We start from the raw sequence: 9,802 nt of genomic DNA on the forward strand, positions 1-9,802 counted from the left end.
CAAAGTTAGATCTCTGGAATTAGAGATCTTGGTTTTTGTACTTCCTCCATGGTCTCTTGATAGATTCTGGTCAGCGGATATTTGTCAAAGTCAGTCTTCTGTAGATAGCGATTTTGGTTTTGCTTAGGGCAAAGGATGACATGTCTCTTGGTTACCTCATACTATTAGGTGCTGAGATGGGACAACCATCTCTTAGCTCAAGTTGCTGCCATTTCCTTATGTAAGGATGTTATGGTAAAACTGGTGCAAGTTGGTGCTAGAGAAGGTGATGAGAGGTGAAAATTTATCCAAAGCCAAATGAGTCTGAAACACAAAGATCACACAATACTAAATATCCAGGTGAGTGTTGCTTAAGCCCCCAAATTTTCTGCTTGCTTACAGCTCCCTAAATGCCGGGAAGGCATTCAGAGTTTCCCATGAAAGAGTTTGGTTCTTCGTGCTGTTGCTGGGACCTGTGTCAGTTCCAAGTCTGGGATCTGGGGTTCTGGGTTGGATGGTCGCTGTCCAATCATGTGGAGTCTAAGTTGGGTCTACATGACACATGCTTATGGTGGGAGGCGTCTCTGCCTTTTTTTTAAAATATGGGTTCTTATCCCTAATAGATATGAGCTTGTTTTTGTGCATAATATTGCCCTTTATTTAGAGTGCCTATGCAAAAGGATATGGTGACATATTATATTGCTGGTGGATTTGGAGATAAGAATGATAGTCTGCACAATATCTGTGCCCTGGTTTTGCCCTGAACTTTTATCCCAAGCAAGACTTTTCTTGTAGATTTTCGTACCAGGCAGAACCAAAACAAGTGAGGTTGTAGAGAGAGATAAAAGAAAAAAATTATATCTATATGTAAAAATATAATAGAAGAAAAATAAAAATACATTTTTAAAAAGTTATTTAAGAAAAATGCTTTTATGAGGCTGACTTTCTTTTGGGAATAAACAGACTAGGAGATATTATCATAGAGGTATTAAACACATAAATGGAATATGGGCTTCCCCATTGAGTCGGTTGAGATGTTCTTGTGGTGGGTGGAGTCCCAGACATTTTTTCATCACACATCATGTCTTGTTGAGTTTGAGAAATTATTGTTCCCATGAGGGAAATGTCCTTGGACTGGGGTCTTTCTGGGGCTGAGTCAGTAACATGCAACTGTCCATGATTAGTAGGGTGAGAAGAAGGGCATAAAGCATGAATCAGCAAGTGTGTTTATTGTAATTTCTTGCCAAGGCACGTGATATGAGGCTGAGAGGGTGTCCTTTCGATTTGGGAGCTGGTGGTGGTTTGTTGGAGCAGAGGTTGGTCCCAGTACATACTGGGCTAATAACTGAGGGTAAAGAGGGTTAAATAAGGAAGGATAATGGGTCAGGATTCAGAGATGACAGTCTAGAAGGATTTCTGAGGGTGGAAGAGGGGTAATATATAAGAAGTGTTATATACAATTTGGGCATGTTTACAATTTAGGTTTGGCAATCAGAGAGGAGTCCACTGTCTACCAATTCATGCTCACATAAACACAGACGTTAGTGTTCTATTCTTAGGTTGACCCTCATAGTCTGGGTCTGAGCTTTTAAGATATGATTGAATGGGGCTGGAGAGATAGCATGGAGGTAAGGCGCTTTTGCCTTGCATGCAGAAGGTCAGTGGTTTGAATTCTGGCATCCCATATGGTCCCCCGAGCCTGCCAGGAGCAATTTCTGAGGGTAGAGCCAGTAGTAACCCCTGAGCACTGCCGGGTGTGACCCAAAAATCAAACAAACAAACAAACAAGCAAAAAGATATGATTGAGTTAAGAAAAGATAAATGATTGGTTAAAATAAGGCCATATAAAAAATAAAAATAAATAAAAAATGAAAAAACAACAGGGGCCAGAGAGATAGCATGGAGATAAGGCGTTTGCCTTTCATGCAGAAGGATGTTGGTTCGAATCCCGGCATCTCATATGGTCCCCTGTGCCTGAGCGTAGAGCCAGGAGTAACCCCTGAGCGCTGCCAGGTGTGACCCAAAAACCAAAAACAAATAAAAATAAACAAAATTTAAAAAAGATAAGGCCATATGTTTTTATGGGGAAAAAAATGATAAACTAGGCCTGACTGCCTTTTTTTTTCTATTTAGCACAGGTCAGGAAAAAAAAATCAGAATTTTATCTTTTCTTTTCCACTGTCCTTTCTCCAATTTTTACTTACTTATCTACTTACTTTCCAGAATCCTTTAAATAAACAATTTCATCAGATTAAGAAATGGTTTATTGTTGTAAATATGAAAAGGCTGAGCAGAAACTAATAGGAACCAAATAAATCACAGCAAAGAGATCACAAGGGGCTAGAGAAGATGATGAGAGGTGAAAATTTATCCAAAGCCAAATGAGTATGAAACACAAAGATCACACAATACTAAAAGTCCAGATGAGGGCCCGGAGAGATAGCACAGCGGCATTTGCCTTGCAAGCAGCCGATCCAGGACCAAAGGTGGTTGGTTCGAATCCCGGTGTCCCATATGGTCCCCCGTGCCTGCCAGGAGCTATTTCTGAGCAGACAGCCAGGAGTCACCCCTGAGCACTGCCGGGTGTGGCCCAAAACCAAAAAAAAAAAAAATAAAAATAAAAATAAAATAAAATAAAATAAAAGTCCAGATGAGTGTTGCTTAAGCCCCCAAATTTTCTGCTTGCTTACAGCTTCCTAAAGCTATAAATTATATATTTATTTTGATATACCACAAATGGGCCGTGGGTTCAAGGTCATAAATAAAAATCACTCTAACCATGAGAGGCCATGAGTGACAATGGGTATCCAAATTTCATGTTTACAATTCAAGCACCCAGAAGGCAGTCAAGTCAGCACTGTTTGGTGTCCAATCAGAACACCAGAAGAAAATACTAATTAATAAATATAGAACTGAAAGACTTATATGTGGGACAGGGTAAATTGAAAAAGATGTAAATCTTCAAAGACTGAATGAGGCGTGACATCTAACATGTAGACTATGGAAGCAACTGAAATTGTTAAATTTGCAAGGCTTCTATTATGAGACACTAATTTTCCACTAGCTATAATTCTGGCATTCTTAATAATTTATTCCATGCTTTATCAAAAGCAAAAGAGATTACCATGCACTCAGCCCACAACTTCCTCCACTCCGTTGACAATTTCCATGCACACTGCTGACAATTTCCAAGCACACAGTTAGCAAATTGCTTCATCTGGCACCTCCTGGTGACTAACAGTGTACCCTGCTGGCCCTTGTACCTTTATCTTTGAGTAATTCTTCTCACCTGCTGACAAGTTTCCTGTGACTTCCATTTTTTTCAAACTTTGAAAAATCCATTATTATCAACCTTATCAAGAAAGTCAATGTTTTTCAATTCAGTGGCGTTAACCCTCCCCATATAAGGTTTAGCAATCTTGCTCCTACCACTAGTATCTGTATCTATAAAGATATCTCTAGACATGTTTTTACATACAATTACTTTTAGCCAAAAGTCATATTACTATGGGGCTTCATAATAAATATTTACAACTAACAAAGACATAGGATGCTCTAAATCAGAGGTGAGAAGTTATGAACCGTGAATTATCCTGAACTGGGGTTATAGATGACAGTAATAATTACTATGTGTGTTACGTTCTATAGTTTATGAAATACTTTTGACAATCCTCATTATCACATTTTAACCACTCAAGTAACTAAAGTGAAGCATAAATTGTTGTCCTTTCCTATTTCCAGATAGGGAAATTGAGATTCGAGGAGATTATATGACTTACTCATAATTATCAGGTCAAAGCAGTGACTCCGAACTAAGACATATGAGTCCATGTCAAATATTCATCCTATTGCCATATGGAACTGACCTTTTCATCTCTGGAGATCACGTTAGAATTCAAGTCTCAAGCAAAAGGGCACTATCCATTTTGTGGCATAACTGAGCTGCTGAATGTCACTGTTGAGGTTTTCAGTCTTCTGGTCTTCTATCTCCTAACTGCATTTTGCATATGATAAATGTTGGACACAACTGATTGGTCATTGTCATTTCACTTCTTAACGATTTGATAAAGAATGTTCTTGTGGCCTATGTATGTCCTATCCAGAGGTCAGTTTTAAGCAATGACTTGCTAAAACAATAAGCATTTAGCCATTATATTTATTTATTTAGGTAAGGATTCTATTTTATCATTTATCTTTTCTTCCTCAGAGTTGATAAAGGGGTGACTCTTTTGACTACTACTAATTCACATGACAGAAGGAGATTTTGTCCTTTTTACAAGAATCTCTTGGAGTTGTGGTTGGACTGGAGGAACCACACATCAATTAATTAGTGACAGAAACTTCTGTCGGGTCCCTGGAACAATGTTTTTGTTTCTCTGTTGGGGGACCAATTGAGAAAGACAGGATGTGTAAGTTTAATTTTATGTTTGCTTGGGCACTCCAACTACTTCCAAGACAGAAATCCTCTACTAGTCCCTCTTATTTAGGGGCAAGCCCTTCATTCATCCATAACGTTTTTCCTCCAGACTAGATGATGTCACAGGAATATGGTTCAATGGCAGAATACTTATGGGTGAGACCTGAGGTTCTATTCTTTTTTTAATAATATCTTTATTTAAACACCATGATTACAAACATGACTATAGTTGGATCTCAGTCACAAAAAGAACACTACCTTTCACCAGTGCAACATTACCACCACCAATGCCTCCCATCTCCCTCCTCCCACAACCCCTGCCTGTATTTGAGACAGGCATTCTACTTCTCTCACTTATTAAGATTGAGGTTCTATTCTTGGCACTAAAAGAAAATAAAAAAGTAACTGGATGAGGAATATCTTTTTTAAGTATAAGGAGTTCTTTTCAATGTTTAATATAAAAGAATTTCAAATAAAAATTATTTAATTTTGTTGTTGAACATTACAATATAGGAAGATTTTCAGTGAATTCAATAATGCAACAAAAAGAATTTTAGGTTTTTATTTACCATTGCATTATCAAATATGTTTTGAGAGGGAAAAGGCAATATATGTATGGAAGGCATCTTAGTGTTATAAATCCTCTTATTCGCACATACTCCTAAATTGATCAAAAGTTGTTGCTTCCATCGTCTGAACAGTCACCACAGCTCTTCTCTAGGTAGAGAGCTGCCTGGAAGGACATGAATCTAATATAAATTCATTCTTCCTTTCCAACTGTCGTACTAGGTCCAAATTTGTGTGATTTCTGGGGACTTTCTATCCACTGATGTCTGAAATTGCACGAGTCAGAAGAAAATCAACAAGAATTATGTGCAGAAATGCCTCTGAAAGTGAACCTGCGCTGTAGTTCACATCAATAGAGCTAGAAGGTAAAGAAGAAAGAAATTCTGAAGACAAATTTCTTCAGTCTCATAATTCTACCCTTGGCTTGTCTGATCTCACCCTAATCCTGGACATTTTTTAGGCTGTTTTCTGCCCAAACACTTTTCTTTCAGCTGAATCCATTTCCCCATTATTTCAAAATACTAGTATTTTTTGAGCACTGTTGTCTTCCAGACACTGGACAAAGGGCTACGCATGCAGAATTTCATTCTAACTAAATTGAAAGAAAACATGGCAATGCATTTAGCATTTGTTTTGTTCCTCTAATTCTAATCTTTTTTCTGCTAATATCTTCTAGATACTTATATTATTGTAACCAGATGTCAAAGGTTCATTCACACGCTTCTCTTTTATATTTTAGTCACATGTATCCTACTAGGACTTGTAAAGATATTTATCATTCCACTCCACAAATCTATGTCTGAATGACTTTCTTCCCTACCTTAAAAAGTTAAAGAACTTTGTTTTCAAAATGACTACATGCAAAATATGGAATGAAAACAGAATCTTATATCAAAGAATCAAACTCAAAAAAAATTTATGCCTTATGATCTCACACCAGTTATATAACCTTCTTTGGAACCAGAGTTTTATTTGTTAGATGAGGATAATAAATATGAAAAAGAAAATTTTTTTTTTTTTTTTTGGTTTTTGGGTCATACCCAGCAGTGCTCAGGGATTATTCCTGGCTCCAGGCTCAGAAATTGCTCCTGTCAGGCACGGGGGACCATATGGGGCACCGGGATTTGAACCAATGACCTCCTGCATGAAAGGCAAACGCCTTACCTCCATGCTATCTTTCCAGCCCCAAAAGAAAATTTTTAATGAAAAAATAAACAACACATACAATCAACAGTAATCCACAGAGCGCACAAACACATATATTTTTTTTTCAATTACCAAGAGTAGAATGATTCTAAGACCAAAAGTAAAATAAGACTACCCTCTCCTCTAGTCCTTCTGTCTCCTTCCTAAAAAGTGAAACAACACTCTAGAACCTGCCTCCATCTCATCATCAAACACATACTCACCACCATTGCTATTTTTCTTGTTAACAATCTCATGTTATCATTTATCTCCATTATATCAGTCACCACAAAACCTTTTAGACTTCTCTTATCTCCCCTACTACACTCTAATCCCCTTTATCTACAAACTTTATTATGTCACCTCCACCCGCTCTTCCAGGCCTAAAAACCATCCACTGTGCCTTCTGAAATCCATGGCTATTTGCAAAACTGCCTTCTATAAGGGAGGATGAATTTCAAAGATCTCGCTCATATGTGGAGTATCAAAAGCTAGTAATGGAATAACAAGAACCTAATGATAACAGATACTGATAGCCTAAAATTTTGCTAAGCATGGGCCAGAGTCATGGTACAATGGGTAGGGTAGTTGCCTAACACATAGCCAATCAGAGCTCAAACCCTGGCAGTCCATAGAGTACCCCAAGATTTTCCAAGAGAGATCTCTGAGTTCATTCGGGAAGAAATTCTGAACAATAAAAGGCATGGCCCCCAAAGTTAAAAAATAATATAGATAAAAGTGGTGAAAGAGGCACCAGAGGGTGAGGGAGAGGAGAGACCTAGTGATGTTGGATCCCCGTTGTGGATGTGGAGCAACAACATTGTGTATCTTAAACATTACTATAATAGGATTGCCAATCACAGGGTCTACATTAAAAAACCCAAAATAATAAACTCCCTTGTAATTAGCTATGTATTGTAAGATTTACCATGCAGTAAGAGGAAATTAGTGGTTCCAAGTCAAAAGCTTATTTATTATATAGCCTGGTTTTTGCAGATTGGAAATTAGATATCTTACCTAGACAATTGCAGCTGGGAGTTGCTCAGGAAGCATCAGTCCTTTGTCAACAAGTCATCTGGAAGTCTGACCAGGAAGAAAGAAGTTTTTTTCAATGTAGTTCATGCAAATGCTGGCAAGATGGGACTAGTTCTAGGGGTGGCGTGTCTTCTCCCAGGTATTTCCATTGGACTGCTTGAAAGTCTTCATGGATTTGTGCATGTTATTTAGAACTAGTTGAACTCAGAGCACAATAAAAGTTTCAGTGCCTCTTATGACTATGTTCATTTATTACACATTGTCACCTTCGCATTATTCTATTGATCATGCAGTCAGTCTAGTTTGGTGAGGGCAAGAATAAAGGAATAAAAACAATATTAATATTTAATAGAAAAGAATCATTAAGTACCATGTTGGTGGTTAGTGGCAACACCTCTAAATACATTTGACATTTTCTTTTTTTTTTTCTTTTTTTTTTGTGGTGGTTTTTGGGTCACATCCGGCAGTGCTCAGGGGTTATTCCTTGCTCCAGGCTTAGAAATTGCTCCTGGCAGGCACAGGGACAATATGGGACGCCGGGATTCGAACCGATGACCTCCTGCATGAAAGGCAAATGCCTTACCTCATGCTATCTCTCCGGCCCCACATTTGACATTTTCTGAATACTCTCTTATCCATTTGCTCTTGTGGAAAAACCTGCATAGCATCCCCAACGGAGATGTCTTTTTCCTTCTTGGAACCATCAGCTCTTTGAACCTTGAGATAAGTTGACATCATCCTGGTTCCTCTTTGATTTCATACATTTCACAGTCCCTCTTTTCTAAGAAAAATAACTTGAATACCACATCATTAAATATTACATATAATTAATAGCTCAGCCACCCCTCTCTCTTCTTCTAGATTCTAGTTTCTATGTGCTAGTTAGTCTTTAGTACTATAACTATCTTAGTTTCTGTATTTATGAACATGCAAATAGATCATCCTACTTGTACTCTGGTCTGTCAATTTCCTAAAATTCCCTTCCCTATTAATCATGGAAACCATTCTAGCACACCTTTAGTTCCATGGTAACAGACCTAATTTATGTCATTAACAGTAAATAAAATCTGTCTTGGGGACAGAGAGATAGTACAGGAGGAAATGCACTTGTCTTGCATCCAGCATACTGGAGTTTGATTCCTAATGTTGCATATGATTCCCCAAGCATTACCGATGATCTAGAGTGCATCCTAAGCATCACAGGGTCATGGATATGACCAAAAGAAACCTTTTATTTAATTTTTTAACTTTTATTAAGGGACCATTATTTAAAAAGTTATTCATAGTTGGTTTTTAAACATGTCATTAGCACCATTCCCACCACAGGTGCCTTTATCCCTTCACCATGGTTCCCTAGATCCTTCCCATTCTCCGCAGCCTACAACCTTGACAGAAACATTTTCAGTTTTGTTGATAAAGTTTAGGTCTCTTGTTTGCAGTTTTGTTGACTCTGATTTAGACATTAGATATTAAGCTATATTATTTCTTTACACCATCAATATACTTGGATTCCCTTCACCCCTGCTCCTCAAACTCTTCTTCCCACCTCTATTTCTTTCCTTCTCTGTCCTCCTTCCTATATATACTCTGGGGCCAAGGATAATGATTTAGGCTTCCCCCTCTTCATACATTGCATTCACTCATATAGTTACTCTATAACCTCTTATAAGTGAGAATGCGTGTTTCGCCTTTATTTCCTGACTCACTTCATTTAGCATATCTTCTATTTCAATCCATGTTGCAATAAACTGCATAATTTCATCACTCCTTACAATTACATTGTAGCCATTATGTAAATTTATCATACCTTCATATTCTACTTATCTATTGTTTGATATCTAGGTTTATTTCATATCTCAGCTATTGTTCTAAATGCTATAATGAATAACGGTGTGCATATATATGTATATATATGTATATATATATATATATATATATCTTTGAATGAATGTTTTTGTGCCTTGGGGATAGATACCCAGAAGTGGAATTGCTGGCAGCTCATTTCTTAATTTTATTGTTTTTCTCTTTTTTCTTAAAAATATGGAACGCTTCATGAATTTGCGTGTCATCCTTGTGCAGGGGCCATGCTAATCTTCTCTGTATCATTCCAATTTTAGTATATGTGCTGCCGAAGCGAGCACTCATTTCTTAATTTACTAAGCTATCTATCCCCATATTTTCCCATAAAGTTTGAACCAGGCAACATTCCCACCAGAAGTGGATGAGAGTTCCTTTTACATTTTTCTTTTTTTTTTTTCTTTATTTTTTTTTGTTTGTTTTTTGTTTTTGGTTATCAGGAGTTACTCCTGGCTCTGCACTCAGAAGTTATTCCTGGCAGGCTTGGGGGACTATATGAGATGCCGGGATCAAACCTGAGTTGGCTGCATGCAAAGCAAATGCTCTACCCACTGTGCTATCACTCCAGCCTCAAGAGTTCTTTTTCAATATATACTCCCAACAACAAATATTATTCCTAGTACTGATGGGCCACCGTCAGTGATACTCAGGGGTTACTCCTGGCTCTACACTGAGATAGTATAGTGGGGTGGGGCACTTTTTTTGCAAGTGGCTGACCTAGTTTTGAACCCAGCATTCCATATGATACCTCCAAGTACCACC

General features: G+C 37.7%; 1 non-coding gene across 1 annotated transcript; it reads right to left on the bottom strand.

The window, feature by feature from the left end:
• Positions 1–9,217: 9,217 nt before the first annotated feature.
• Positions 9,218–9,324, bottom strand: LOC126010422 (U6 spliceosomal RNA). Its single transcript, XR_007496452.1, has one exon. It is a non-coding gene; the product is annotated as a U6 spliceosomal RNA (small nuclear RNA).
• Between the last annotated feature and the right edge of the window lie 478 nt (positions 9,325–9,802).

The sequence above is a fragment of the Suncus etruscus genome, chromosome 5 (assembly GCF_024139225.1).
Source record: "Suncus etruscus isolate mSunEtr1 chromosome 5, mSunEtr1.pri.cur, whole genome shotgun sequence".
Classification (NCBI taxonomy): Eukaryota; Metazoa; Chordata; class Mammalia; order Eulipotyphla; family Soricidae; genus Suncus; species Suncus etruscus.